The sequence below is a fragment of the Scardinius erythrophthalmus genome (genome assembly GCF_964197995.2).
Source record: "Scardinius erythrophthalmus genome assembly, chromosome: 4".
Lineage (NCBI taxonomy): Eukaryota > Metazoa > Chordata > Actinopteri > Cypriniformes > Leuciscidae > Scardinius > Scardinius erythrophthalmus.
The window spans coordinates 44,310,146-44,324,622 of NC_138224.1; positions in this window are offsets into that span (position 1 = coordinate 44,310,146).

Here is a 14,477-nt window from a genome sequence, read left to right on the forward strand (position 1 = left end):
TGATGACGGATCTGTATAACCTGGGACTTAGACCAACTCTACTTTTTCTGCAAGGCTGTCCATCAGGACCAAAGATGGGAGTAAGAGGTCGTTTTCATCGGTGACTGAGGCTGAAGAGTACGTGGCATCTGCCTGAGCTGACTCTCCTTTGTGATGCGATTCATCCCATATATCCTTTTTCTTTTCACTTTAACCTCTGACTGTCAGCTGCACATTTAAAACACATGGGCTGCATAAATTGTGTTCTGGCTTGTATGTATATGGGTGCACATATGTTATATTCATATGGTTTATTTTTGTGCTTGTTTGTTTTGTTTGTAATTTTCACGAGAGCATTTGGACTTACTGACTTAGTTTGAAAATGGGCCATTCACTGCATTTATACTAATATTATATTGGATCAAGTGCTTGATCTGGACTAGGCCACTGGATATGTGGTCACAATAACTTTGAATTTCATGTTTCATATCAAGTTCAATGTGTGTTTCATATGTAGATATTTGCAGTTTTGCTGGCTGTTTTTTTCTTTTTCTTTTCTTTTTTCAACTAATGCATTGGTACTTATTAATTTTTAGTTTGACAGTGGGCCATTTACTGCATTTATATTAATACTATATTGGACTTATATTATGACAGTACTACTGTGTAATTTGTGTTTCGTAACTGATCTGGACTAGACCACTGGTTAAGTGCTAAGTGGCCATGTCAACTTTGAACTTCATGCTTTATTTTGTGTTTAATGTATGCCTCTTTGAAAGGCTGTTCATTTTGTCTATTTCACCTTAAGTGCCTTGCTTATGAGAATTGTGTTGTAGCTCGTTGTCTAGGTTGCGATTGTAAATAGGTGCCATTTGTGTTTTAACATGTTTAGCTCAAGAATAGGGAAGTTCGAATAGCCTGAATTGAATATTGCCAATTTCACTGAACTCGAGTTAAGCACTGACCGCATTTCTTTATATTTGAGTCCAAGTTCAAACACTATGAAATGCTCCATTAACGTACGGCGCTCTGAAACACTGCCAGCGGGACATTAAACAGGAAGTGTCTGTCCGAGCTCAAAACAGGTTTTGCGAGGGAACGCAAAATATATTTGCGAGGGAACACAAACGTTTTGCGTGGGAACGCAAATATCTTTGCGATGGAACGCAACAGTTTTGCGTGGGAACGCAAATATCTTTGCGAGGGAACGCAAAGTTTCTCGGGGGAACGCAAAAGTTTTGCGAGGGAACACAAAAGATTTGGGGAAAAAAAATTCTCCCAACCTAAAAATATTTCCACCACCACGTCCCTTTAGGGGCTCCGTAGTTTCTTGGTGTGTGTAGGCTCTAATTTTTGGTAATGCGGGGGAGAATGACCTAGTGAGATAGGAGTGTGGTATAAGATGTCGAGCCTGAGTGCTCAGTTTTTGCAGGAAACGCACTTGCGAACTGCAGATCTGCTCCGTATTAAGAGAGCCTGGATGGGTCAATTGTATCATTCCAAATTCTCTCAGAGGCTGTGGGGCTGCTTTGAAGAGACCCATACCATTTCCGACCCTAATGGTCGTTTTGTGATGGTCTCAGGTAAGCTTCATAATGTGCCAGTCGTTTTAGTTTCAATTTACGCCCCCAACTGGGATAATGACGAATTCTTTGTTACGTTTTTTTTAAGCCTTCCAAATGTGGACGATCATCATATAATTATTGGGGGGGATTTCAGTCTGGTCCAGGATGTTTCGCTTGATAGGTCTTCTTTTAAGCAATCTGTCTTATCCAAGTCGGCCAAAGTAATATCGGAATATGCCTCTCAGTTGGGACTCTCTGACCCCTGGAGATTTAAGCATCCTCAGGATAAAGTTTTTTCGTACTTTTCACACATTCATCACACATTCTCGAGGATTGATTTCTTCCTCCTGGATAAAAAATTGTTAAACTCTGTTACCACATGTACATATCACACAGTAGTCATTTCCGATCATGCTCCTGTGTCTATTGATGTCGTTTTTCCCCCTGGTAGATTCGCACCTCCTACTTGGAGATTTGACTCTTCTAGATTATCAGACAATAAATTTAAAGATTTTGTTGCATCTCAGATTAATTTATATTTTGAACTTAATCAGACTCCAGATATCAATAGTCTCACTCTTTGGGAGGCTTTCAAGGCTTTTATTCGTGGGCAGGTAATCTCTTATGTTTTGCATTTACGCAAGACTGAAACATCTAGACCAGGGGTCGGCAACCTTTTTGTCATAAAGTGCCATTTTTAAGTTTCCGAGTTCATCACTGTGCCACAACACACATTTAGCATATATATATATATATATATATATATATACACACACACACACACACACACATTTTACATTTTCATAATAGCTAACACAGAAATAATACAAAAAATGTAAATATTCTCTTGAAATTTGTTTTAGATTTAGATAGACAAATTATAGTATTTATAACTCCTAACTAGAGATGCACCGATTACAATTTTCTAGGCCGATTCCGATTTCCGATTTTTCATTGAGTTTGACCTGCCGATACCAATTTTAGCCGATTCCTATTTCATTTTACACTTTACAGCACACACAAATATTTATTTTCTATAGGCCTATATATATATATATATTTTTTTTTTAATAAAATACCATATCCTTTTACCCAAACTGAATAATAAAAACAAAGTTTAAATGGGTACATTTTTTATAAATATTTTTGAGTCTTCATTTTCTAATAACCTAATCCAGTTCATGTTAAAACACACTAGACATGCACATTCTGTGCATTTTGGGCACTTTTGTTTGAAATAATATTTATTTTGTCCATCAAAAGTGGGCTTTCACTTTCATTGAGCGTGAGCAGCGCAGACAAAATAGACTCGGCGGAGAAACCCGCGCCACTGCTGCTCACGCGCTGCTCCTGCTCCCGCGTGAATGCACTCATTTAACATGCACGGCACGGCGAAAAAAATATGCGTGAAACGGCCGTAATTCAAGAGGTTTCCTACATGTGCGTTCCGTGTTTTTTACTATGAGGAATTATTACATCAAAATGTAGATCTGTGTGCAGATAGACTACTTTATCTGAATGAAATACATACACTTCTCTCGCATTTGCGCGCGTGCCAGCGATTAATCCTCCACGTGCCAGTGTTGGCACGCGTGCCTTAGGTTGCCTACCCCTGATCTAGACTGTCTACTATTGCAGATGACGTTTACAAGTTACAGTAGATGCATTATATGCCTCTTCCCCCTCCCCTACCCTTTATTCTGAACGGGTACAGTTACATGCAGAATATGATCTTCTAATGACAAATATAACAGCAAGGCACCTTAGACAACGTAGGCAACGTTTTTTTGAACACGGTGACAAAGCGGGGAAGCTTTTGGCTCACCAAGCTCGCACGACTAGTGTGTCACAGTGTCTGGTTTGTGTTCCCTGGGTGTCCACTAGAGGTCCTTTTCCCCACGGTGTCATCCACATTATAAACTGCATTCCCCACAATCCTTGTCTGTACCCATCACTGTTTCATTGCACTCAGCTGTTCTCCATTATCATTGTTAGTTCTGTGTTATACAGTATATACCCTGCCTGTTTAGTGTTTGTTACAGAGTCCTTGTTATGTATCACACCACTTCGGATGTCTGTTCTACCTGGGTCTGTTCTTGCCTGTTTCTTGTGTTGGATTGCCTTTTGGATTTTGACCTTTGCTTGGACTGGATAATGATTTACGGATTACCCTATTAAATACTGCATTTTGGATCTACCCTTGTTTCCTGTGTGTGGATCGTGACAGAAGGACTCCGTCACAATATACAGATCCAGCAGTACGGGTATTCGTATCGCTCCTCCTAGCACTGCTGAGAAGAGGATGGGAAGATCCAGAAATCTGGCCAATCTACGTCAACAGGGCCGGCCGGTCGGTGGGTGGTCTATCCCAATTTTTTTGGACTCTCTCGAGAGGTATGGATACAATGATACGGTATTAAAAGACCTTTTTAACAACTGCCTTGACAACCCTCTGCCTCGATGCGAGATGATGGGACTGGGTACTCTGGACTTTTGGGGATTCACTGGATATCTGCAGAGGCGTGACCAGTGGATTGCGTCGGACCAGTTTGTTTCTCCAGACAGGAAGGCTGAGTCCACGCGGGCGTCTCCTGACGGGAGGACGGACCCTGTGCCTGTGTCTTGTTACAAGATGGCCGCTAGGTCCTTGTTGGAGACTGGGGCTTCCCCAGAGGTGGTGGGCTCGACGCCACGGTCTCGCCATCGTGGACGGAGAGGGAGGAAGAGACAGACGTCTGCCGATCCAGAGACTGTTGTTCCGGAGGTCGTCCCCGTGCAGCCCGCAGTGGTTCCGGAGGTAGTCCCCGTACAGACCGCTGTGGTTCCGGAGGTAGTCCCCGTACAGACCGCTGTCGCCCCGGAGGCCATCCCCAAGTTGCTTGCCCTGACGGTACCTCCCCAGTGCCTTGCCCTGCTAGCACCTCTCCAGCGGCTTGCCTTGCCAGCCCCGCCCAAGCTGCTCGCCCCGCCGGCGCAACCCCAGCAACCTGGCACGTCTGCCGATCCAAAGACTGTTCACGTCACGTCTGCCGGTCCAGAGACTGTTCATGTCACGTCTGCCAATCCAGGGACTGTTCACGTCACGTCTGCCGAGCCAGTGTCTCCGGACAAGATGGCCGCTGCCGAGCCTGTGTCTCCGGACAAGATGGCCACGCCGAGCCTGTTCCTGAGCCGGTGTCTGTTCCTGTGCCATGGCCACCCGAGGGGTCGTCTCCGCCGTGGCCGCCCGAAGGGTCGTCTCCGCCCTGGCCGCCCGAAGGGTCGTCTTCGCCATGGCCGCCTGAGGGAAAGTCTCCACCCTGGCTGCCCGATGGACTAACGTTTCTGCCCTGGCCGTCTGCACAGCCTGCTTCGCCCTGGCCGCCCAATGGACTGTCGTTTCCGCCCTGGCCGTCCAATGGACTGTCGTCTCCGCCCTGGCCGCCTGATGGGTCGTCTGCTTCATCCAGGCCGCCCGATGGACTGCCGTCTCCGTCCTGGCCGCCCGATGGGTCATCTGCTTTGTCCTGGCCACCCGATGGACTGTCTGCTTCTCCCCGGCCGCCGGCTAAGCCGTCACCCTCTGTTCCTGTTCCCCTCCATGGACCCGGCCCCCCATCCCGCCCCCTGATCCTCCACCATTTCACCTCCCGCCTGGACTCTTGTTTTGGTTATTGTTGTCTTGGAGCGTCTGGTAGCCGCTCCGTAGAGGGGGGGTTATGTCACAGTGTCTGGTTTGTGTTCCCTGGGTGTCCACTAGAGGTCCTTTTCCCCACAGTGTCATCCACATTATGAACTGCATTCCCCACAATCCTTGTCTGTACCCATCACTGTTTCATTGCACTCAGCTGTTCCCCATTATCATTGTTAGGTCTGTGTTATATATATACCCTGCCTGGTGTATCACACAACTTCGAATGTCTGTTCTACCTGGGTCTGTTCTTGCCTGTTTCTTGTGTTGGATTGCCTTTTGGATTTTGACCTTTGCTTGGACTGGATAATGATTTACGGATTACCCTATTAAATACACATTTTGGATCTACCCCTGTTTCCTGTGTGTGGATCGTGACATAGTGCCTCTAGGTGGATTTCGAAAGTCAAATCAACAACAGGTGAACTGATATCAGATCAAATGGGGATTAATTCTATATTTTTAGACTACTATGCTACATTGTATATGTGACCAGTCACGGAAAGTAATGACACAAGTCGGTTTTGGGGCATTTTGAGTTATTCACAGATTCTGAAAGTGTAGTCTCCAAGCTTTCCAATGATGTGTAACACATGCAAATCTGATAATATTTGGAGAAGTTGTGGCCATTTGAAAGTCGGCACTCAAAAAAATTCAAAGGGAAGAAAACGGCCTCTAAAATTTGTGCAGTTCTCACCTCTCTCTCCTGCTGGGAGTGACAATAGGGCTCATTTACATCTCATTTAGATAAGCCATACCCCCTGTAAAGCTACAGCTTTTTCAGGTGTTTTGGTTCCTTTTCACACCACACTTATCGCTCTGGTCCGGATCAGTTTATGAAACGAAACAAAATGCAGTCATGAACATCCACATCACTCGTTGGCCAGATGGGTCTTGAACGTATTTTCATAACTGCACTTCGATTGTCAGAATTAACGTGCGGGAAAATTCCAACAGAACTCCCGGAATTAAACAAAGAGGAGGAAAATCCGGCAGACAACACGCCACTTTTTACTATGGAGAGACGACTGCGTGGGCTGATTGTATCCCTAGTCATAGTTTATAGTTTGTCTAAACCACTTTAGGCAAACAATAACATTTGAGAATGAAGCGAGGATGCGGCTTAAAAAATGTTTTATTCAATGCACGCGGCGAGTCACTTCAGGAGGAGGCGACGCGTGCATTAATGTTGCTAAACAGTGACATAATGCACAGCGCAGCTGACTACGGCAGCTGGTTTAGTCCAAAAATGCGCAGTTCTTTGGCAGCTGGGTCTGTTCGAGGTCGGATCACGTTCTTACCACAAACGAACCGCTCCAGAGTTCGTTTGAAAGCGTACCGAGACCACGTACCTCTCCTCCTCAGTACGCTTGTTTGGTCCGCTTTTGATGCGCACCCGAGTGCGATTGCCGCATTCACACCTTCCCAAACGAACCGCACCAAGGGGGAAAACGAACTCTAGTGCGATTCAACCGAACTAAATGAGGCAGGTGTGAAATGTGTTTTTTTAAATCAAGTGATCAAAGTGCTCGTTGCTGCTGCGATCAGTGGCGCGGATACAGTGTTTTCTCGTGTGGCTCGCGCACACACCGCACTGTATTCACTCGGACGCGCGCTTCAATCTATTGCGGATACTCTCTATTCGTTCTGGGGAAATCACAAAACATAATGCACACAAATGTGTCTCTGCTTAATATACAACCACTGATTAACATAATCGGTTTTGATGAGAAAAAAAGTATACGAGAAAAAAAAAACTACACGAGCGTGGATTCGAACTCAAGACCTCTTGCATGATAGGCAAACGTTCTACCACTAGACCATTACGATACACAGAGTTAAAATAGGCGAATCTATCGTCTTCAGAATCAGTGAGCGCTTGTTCATAAGCATCCGGCTTGAAGAAGTACTTCAAAACAGTTTCGGTGTAACTCCCACGGTTCAGCTCGTCTGCGACAATCTTTGCGGCGTCCATCTTCATTGAATTTTGATATCAGATAGAGCCGGCCAGAGCGCTGCATAATAAGTAGCCACGCTGTTCCCTTGGAGGGCGGGGCAATAACAAAAGAACAAAAGCCGGCTTATTCAGTATGGAAATACGCACCGACAATGACAAAAAATCTTCGAAAAACAAGCCGATTTCAATCTAAAAATGTTCGCTTTTAAATACACCAATACTGCTATCTCAAACATGGAGAGGCTTCTTCGTGATCTCAACTAACAGATTCTGCAAAAAAGCGAAAATCACCAATTTTGAAAAAAAACGCTTCTTTCTCATTTTGCTCGAAAGTTGTGCTGCCGACTTGAGTCACTGGTTTCCGTGACGGGTCACATATGTCGGAGAGCTCCTTAAATTCTTCAGCAAGTTTTGATTTTCTCAATTCACTAACTTTTCCGAAAATTGATGAAGACCATGGCAACAATTTAAGTCGTCCAATCACTGAGTTGGAGATACTAGAGGCAATTAAATCTATGCAATCTGGAAAGTCCCCTGGCCCAGATGGCTTCACAGCTGAGTTTTACAAATCTTTTCTCTACTCACTAACCCCTACCTTAGCAAGGCTATACAATGATTCTTTTAAGGAAGGCCGCCTCCCTCCAACCTTATGTGAGGCTTCCATTTCCCTGCTTCTTAAGAAAGATAAGGACCCCACCGCATGTGGCAGTTAATAGACCAGTATCACTCCTTAATGTTGATTTGAAGATTTTAGCTAAAGTCTTATCCTCTCGTCTTCAGTTGGTACTACCATCTTTAATTTGCCTAGATCAGACAGGTTTTACACCAGGGAGACATTCGTTCTTCAATACTAGGAGGCTTCTTAATATTCTTTGTTCCCCCCCATCTGAGTCACCAGAAATAATTCTGTCTTTAGATGCCGAGAAGGCATTCGACAGAGTTGAATGGGTTTATTTATTTTTTATTTTAGAGAAGTTCGGGTTTGACTCTAACTTTATTTCTTGGATTCAACTTCTTTATTCATCAACGGTTGCTTCTGTACACACTAATGGCTTGCATTCACCCCTTTTTTCTCTCCAGCGCGGGACACGTCAGGGCTGCCCCCTCTCCCCTTTACTTTTTAACCTTGCTACAGAGCCTCTAGCTATTTGGCTTCGTAGCCATAATGGTTTTGAGGGAATATCGCGTTATGGTTTAGTTCATAAACTTTCTCTCTATGCTGATGACCTTTTACTGTATATTTCTAACCCTGTCTCCTCCTTGCCGGTAATTTTAGACATTCTAGACAAATTCAGCTGTGTCTCTGGTTACAAGATAAATTTCGTTAGCGTAATTGCCTAAGTCATATTTCAATGTTTTTGGCAGAAAGGCAGGATGATGCAGCAGTGGTAGGACAGTAAAATTAGGCATATATCACAATTTGGCCAAAAAATGACTTAGGCAATTATGCTATGAGGCTAACGATTTGCAAAAAAGTGAACTATTTTTTGTCAACCCTGAGGCCAGTAAGATCTCATACTCTCTTTTTCCCTTTAAGATAGCTTCAGGTGGATTTAAATACTTGGGGGTTTCTTTCACAAATTTGTTTAATCATCTATTTGAGAAGAATGTTCAGCCGCTGGTTGATAAAACCAAGTTAGACATGTCTAGATGGACTTCACTTCCTTTGTCTCTTGTGGGTCGCATTAATCTAGTTAAAATGGTTATTTTACCCAAATTCCTTTATCTTTTTCAACATATTCCAATTTGCATTAATAAGTCTTTTTTTTACTAAATTTGATGGTATTTTGCATTCATTTATCTGGGGAAACAAACCGGTGCGACTCAAGAAATCAGTTCTTCAGCTCCCCAAGTCTAAAGGAGGACTTGCACTTCCCAACTTTCAACAATATTACTGGGATTGTAATATTAATAAGATTCTTAATCTGAACAATTCTGTCCACACTGATAAATGCCCCCCTTGGGTCCATTCAGAGATTGCCTCAACGAAAGGCACTTTGTATTCTGTTATTTGTTTTCAACTTCCCTTAGCTATTAGTAAAATATCAACTAATCCAATTGTCACTAACACTATAAAAATTTGGGTCCAGTTTAGGAAACATTTTGGTTTACACAGAACTTCTATTCACACACCTATCTTAAATAATCATCTTTTCTCCCCATCTTGCTCTGACCCTGCTTTTCGAATCTGGTCAGTTAACGGACTTGTCGAGCTGAATAATTTGTATGAAGATGGGGTGTTTGCATCCTTTCCGTCTTTGTCCACTAAGTACAATCTGCCCAAGTCATTTGTTTCGTTTCTTTCAGATTAGACACTTTGTTCAGAAGCTGTTTCCCCACTTTCCCAACCGTCCGCCTGAATGCCCTCTTGATAATTTTCTCACTTTAGGTGCAGGCCAGAAACATCTAATTTCAGTTATTTACAACTTAATAAGTACACTTAATGTAGACCTACTCTTTCTCTGAGAGAGTTGTGGGAGAATGACCTGGGTGTTTCTATTACCGATGATCAATGGGACGAAATTCTAAGATTAGTTAATTGCTCTTCCATATGTGCCAGACATGGCCTATTGCAATGTAAGGTGCTCCACCGAGCTCATCTAACTAATGCCAGATTGGCAAAAATGTTCCCAGATATGAGTGATGCTTGTCATCGTTGCAAGCAGTCTCCTGCCAATCATCTTCATATGTTCTGGAGCTGTCCTCGGATGACAGACTTTTGGTCCAATGATTTTGATACACTTAATAATACTCTTAACAAAGAGTTGGACCCCAACCCCTTGACTGCTCTTTTTGGCATTCCTTTGAGACCTGACTTGACTATCTCATCTCGCCTGGTTATTGCCTACTTCTGTTTTAGCTAGACGAACCATTCTTCTCAAATAGAAACATGTGACTCCCCCATCGCACGACAGGTGGATCCAAGAAGTTTTTAGCTGTATAAACCTTGAGAAGTTAAGATTTTTGCTTTCAGGATCCCTTAAAACTTTTCAGATGACCTGGGAACCTGTCCTAGACTACATAAAAGGTTTTACTGTGTTCTCCTGATACTAATGCTAATACACAATAATTGACTGTTACTGGAAAGAGGAAAGACCAATACTAGAGAGAGGGATGTTTATTTTAATCTATTTATTTTCAATTATTTGGGTATGATTATTTATTTTTCCTTTTCTGGTTCTGGAAGGGTTGAAATACCAATAAAAAAATAAAAATAATCCAGCACTGAACCCACAACGCAGTTGACAGGGTCTAAATGACGTTCTCTGCACCAAGAAGAGAATAACTTCCATTTCAATGCATACAGTCTTGTCGTGGAGTGTTACGTCCCGTTAGATTTGGGCTAGGGGTAAGGGAGTATAACATTTAAATAAAGATGTGCGTGTAACTCAATATAAAGGACAGGGCAACAAAAGGAAAATGATTAACTCAAAAACTCCGCTCAAAAGTATTTATTTTTACAGTGCCAAAATGGAAAGAATGAAGAGAAAATTATATTTTTTTTGCCAAAATATTTTTATTAAGATTTTCTTCACGTAAATACAATCACAATCTTGTTAATACAAAATTGTCCATTTTAAACCCATTAAAAGGCAGGAATTAAGCAGGAAAGAGCTAATACAGTGAACAACGCTTCTCTCTTCAACATAGGTCATTAAGCATAGAAAATAAAAACATAGTATAACATATAATCTTATCTCAAAGTGTACATTCTTCCACTCTTATTTGAAGTGAAATTTAAACTTAAGCTTAAATTGTGGAACTACAAGTTTCCTTGTCTCAAAAGTCCAAAAAATCATCTGTCAAATCTAAGTCCTTAACACTAGAACGGCCATGGCGGTCATTTTGACCGTTTTGAATTTTATATCTGCAATAACTTTGTTGAAAAAATAAATACAATCCTGCTGGTACCTGACTTTTCCTAAAAGTGTCTGTATTTTCATTAAAAATGTTTTTCATATAAATTACACACAAGGCAAAAAAACAAATGAACATATTTACCTATTTCGGCCATAGACGGTCATATTGACCGCACGGAATTTCGCGGTATTATTATAGGCTATACCAATATACACAACAATAAAATGTGGTTAAAAATACACTAAACATATTCAACAACAAATCATTTAAATGTAATGATATTCAGAACAGAACAAGAATGAAAAAATAACTATAAACAAGCCAAAATGAAATGCGTTATAAGCGAAAGTGAAAGTAAGCGGCGTTAGGCTCACGTAACTTTCTAATTAGAATCAAAATGTTTCAACATTTGCGATGTATTTGGATGGTAAACTATTTCTTTATTATAGGCTTTGTACTTCACTCACGTTCCAATATCGACGGAAAAAATCATCCTCTTCACATGCGCAAAATGGTACGAATTGTAGGCTATAGGCTACAAACAGAGCAGTGGAATTTTTATATGTTAGGTTGACTATTTTATTATTATATTTTATTGTGGCTATAATGAACAGGCTGCAATGTCAAGATTGCAATACTGGAATATGGTTGGTGTGTGTGTGTGTGTGTCGGTGGGCGCGGACGCGATCGAACTGTGTAAACAAATATGGGCTACTCCGTCATTTTGTTCAGGACATCTACGGATATTATTTATTTAGAAATGTATAATTAAACTTGTTTAAATGTACAGTTTGGTGTTGTTTTGTTTTTTAAAGACATATTAATACAATAAATGCATTAATCTCTCAATTGGGTATTTATCATTAAAGATATAGAGTTTGGAATATAGCGGTCAAAATGACCGCTTGCGGCAGTTCTAGTAGTTATGGAATTCTGGCACTTCTAGTGTTAATAAAGTCTATGAAAGGTCCCCAAATCCTATCGAATAAATGTTGTTTAGATTTCCTAATGTATGTTATTCTCTCTAGAGGGAGGCTGGACATCATCTGCTTTAACCACTGGGTGACACTGGCTCTATTCACATTCTTCCAAGACAAAGCTATACATTTCTTTGCAGACAACAAACTTATATTTATAAAAGTACATTCAGTTTTGCTATAATTATGTTTGTCAGGGTATAAAGCTAATAAAAACAATTTTGGGTCCAATACTATATGTTTAGAAGTAATTTTTTCAATTAAATTTTTTACCTCCTCCCAGAAGATTTTTATTTGCCTGCATTCCCACATGCAATGTATTAGAGTCCCTTTAGAGCCACACTTTATGCATAGTTGCACAGGTGTAATATATACGCGCATGAGCCATTTATATTGTAGCATTCTAAGACGGCTATTTATAGACATGGTATGAGTTTTAACACAAGCCCTTTCCCACTCTTGCTCTCCAAGCGATAATGACAGATCCACATTCCATGACATAAGTTTATCCCTCGAATTCTCTGCTACAGTGGAGATCAACAGATTATAAAAAGCAGAAATAATGCCTTTTCTCAATTTATTTTTAACCAACAACTTTTCCAGCGATGTAGGGGAGGTTTACTTAGATTACTATGACTTGCTTTCACAAAACTTCTCAACTGAAGGTACTTAAAATAGTGTTTTTTATCAAGCTTAAATTTGGATTGTAACTCTTCAAAGGACATAAATATATCAGACTCTAATGGATAAAGGTCATTAATTGTTTTAAGTCCTACAGACGCCCATCGTTTGAAAGTTGCATCTGCCCTTCCTGGTATAAAGAGCTGATTACCCCATATTGGGCTAAATTGTGACAAAGTGTTTGATTCTTTGAACGATTTACTTACATCATACCAGACTTTAATCATATTTTTAAATATTGGATTTCTAGTTTGTTTCCATAGGTTTTTTGCCCTGTCAGAATACATGAACAATGGGAGAGATAATTTTAAATCATGAGACTCCATTTCGACCCAATGTGGATTGTTTTTGCTTGAAAAGTAAAAGATGATAGTCCTTAACTGTGTGGCCCAATAATAGAATTTAAAGTTGGGACACTTTAGCCCTCCACCATCGAATGGTAAATAAAGTAAGGAAAGACGAATCCTAGGCCTCCCATTATTCCATATAAAGCCCACAGTAATTTTTTTTAACCATATAAAAAATTCAGGAGGAGGTGGCAGCGGAACGTTTTGAAAAAGGTAAAGTAACTTTGGCAGTACATTCATTTTTAGAATATTGACTCTTCCCATTACGGATATAGGCATGGTTGTCCATCTGTTAATTGGATCATTTATTGTTTTCATTAGATTCTCATAGTTAGTTTTAACAACCTGATTCAATACTGGAAAAATCTGGACTCCTAAATAGGTAAAATTTTCCACTATTTTAAAGGAGAACTCCGGTCAATTTTAACATTGAGCTCATTTTTTTGTACATTTGGAGTGCTGTCAATACAGAGAACAACGACAAAAATCGGTGTTGCCTACACCGAGTTATTCTATTTTTTAAATTTGCACCCTGTTGACTTCAATGGGGCAAGTACTAAACCTGCTTTTAGCCTCTTAACATCCTTGATGTGTCATTACAAGTGCACAGAAAATGTGAGTGATTCCTTCAGAGTGAACACGAGTGAATCTGACTGTAGTAGATGTGAAAGAAATGTATAAAAATGATGTTATTTAAGCCAGCGCAAATACCTGTTTACATCCTGTTTTTCGGGTGAAGTCCAAAGTAGTCGATTGCCGAGTTCACGCGCGTGATCATAGGTACTAAAGGTACAGCTACATTTAACCCTTATGTGCTGTTCGGGATGTTTTCAGCCACTGCAGGGTATTTTTGAGTCTTAATTTGGCCATAACTTTCTCCATGTTTCAGCAAATGGAATGATTTTTGGTGACTAATCTTATTTTGACACATATTTTGGGAAAATGCTTTGAAATTTTTCAAAAACTCAACAGTGCACTCTGGGCAAATTCACTACCCTTTCGTTATGTTCGTGGCTGAAAACAGCCACTACTTTAAACGGCTGTAAAAATGTATCAGATTTTTTTTGCATAAATCTATTAATCAACCTCAGTCCTGATCAAAACTACTAAATGTTTTAAAAAAATTCAGGATTTTAACTCTTTAATTGCCAAATTCATAAATGATGTCACTGATTTGGGAAAAAACACACACAAATTACTAATTTTCAATATAAAATGTGAATGTGGACTGGATTTTTTTTTACCTTTTATCACAGTCTTGGACATGTCAAAGATTAGAAACAACATTGGTTTTGATGCATTGTTAGTTTTTGTGCAGCATCAGATTTAAATTTTTCTCCCTCATTTACTGTTCGTGGCTGTTTTTGCCCCATTGACTTCCATTATAACCACATTTTTTGATTGCAAAGCCATGACACCATATAATCATGCATTTTTGAT